The following is a 1,708-nucleotide window of genomic DNA, read 5'->3' on the forward strand; positions in this document are numbered from 1 at the left end:
GGGTTCCTCCAGTCTCAGTCAGATCATTAAGTCTGGTCTTCTTACTAGAATTTGAGTTCTGCACCCCACCTTTCTCCTGCTCCATCTGGGACTCTCTGTTGTGTTCATCAGGGGATATTTTTGGTTTAAGGTTTAAAGATTATCTAGGGGCAATAATTTCAGGAGTTCATGCACTCTCCATGGCTTCCAAAAGCCAAGGGTCCATGATAATTTGAAATTCTGTTCTGCATATCCCCCCTTTTGATGAGGAGTCTTTTATGGAATCTTTGATCAAAGTGTTGAGTAATGATAGCTGGTCACTCTCCAGTTCTGGTCTCGTGACAAAGAAGACAATTGTTCATGGAGGCGATTAGCCACATATTGCATATCCTCCTCCTCTTCCTGACTCTCCTTCTTCCTCTGTTGCTCCAGGTGAATAGAGACCAATTGTTGTGCCTTGGATGGACACTTGTAAGCTTTTAAGACCCCAGGCTCTATGCAGCGAACTAGGAGGTAGAACAGAAGCACTAAACATGTTATTAGGCCAATTAACTGGCAAGACCCTAAAACTCCAGACCACAGAACCAAATCCCATGAGGTGGTTGGTTGTACATAAGTAGCCTCAGCAGCTACTCTTTTTCGTTTGTTTGTTTGTTATTGTAAATATATCTATCACACAACTTTTTTCAGGTAAAGGACTTATTGACAGCAATTACAATTGTCTGTGCAACCCTACCCTTAATCAATGTGATATTTCCATCACCATTAATCCCTCCTTTCCCTCTACCTCCTACTCTTGGTAACCACTAATGAACTTTGTTCTCTATACATTTGCCTTTTCTTGTCTTTATAGAAGTGGGGTTATACAATATTTGTCCTTTTGTGATTGACTTAATTCGCTCAGCATAATGTCTTCCAGCTCCATCCATACATTAGCATGTATCAAGACTTCATTTCTCCTACTGGTGAGTAGTAGTCCATTGTACGTATGTACCAAATTTTGTTTATCCATTCATCTGTTGATGGGCATTTAAGTTGTTTCCACATTTTGGCTATTGTTAATAGCGCTGCAGTGAACATCGGTGTACACATCTTTTTTTGAGTCTCTGCTTTCAAGTCTTTTGGGTATATACCTAGGAGTAGATTTGCTGGGTGAGAAATGAAGTCTTGATACATGCTACAATATGGATGGAGCTGGAAGACATTATGCTGAGTGAAATAAGTCAATCACAAAAGGACAAATATTATATGACCTCACTTATATAAAAAGAAAAAGCAAATGTATAGAGAACGAAGTTCATTAGTGGTTACCAGGGGCAGAAGGGGGGTGGGGAGAAAGGAGGGATTAATGGTGATGGAAATATCACATTGATTAAGGGTGGGATTGCACAGCCAATTACTGTAATTGCTGTCAGTAAGTTGTACACCTGTAAAAAGTGTGATACCAATAAAAAGAACAATGAAAAGAAAATCAGGGAAGCAATACCATTTATAATAGCCCCTAAAAAAATAAAGTGTTTAAGAATAAATCTAACCAGGGATGTAAAAGACCTATACAAAGAAAACTACAAAACACTACTGCAAGAAACCAAAAGAGACCTACATAAATGGAAAAACATACTATGCTCATGAATAGGTAGACCCAACATTGTGAAAATGACAGTTATACCTAAAGCAGCTTACAAATGCAATGCAATCCCAATCCAAATACCAACAACAGTCTTTAAAG

This window comes from Trichechus manatus, unplaced genomic scaffold, assembly GCF_000243295.1.
Source record: "Trichechus manatus latirostris isolate Lorelei unplaced genomic scaffold, TriManLat1.0 scaffold00076, whole genome shotgun sequence".
Classification (NCBI taxonomy): Eukaryota; Metazoa; Chordata; class Mammalia; order Sirenia; family Trichechidae; genus Trichechus; species Trichechus manatus.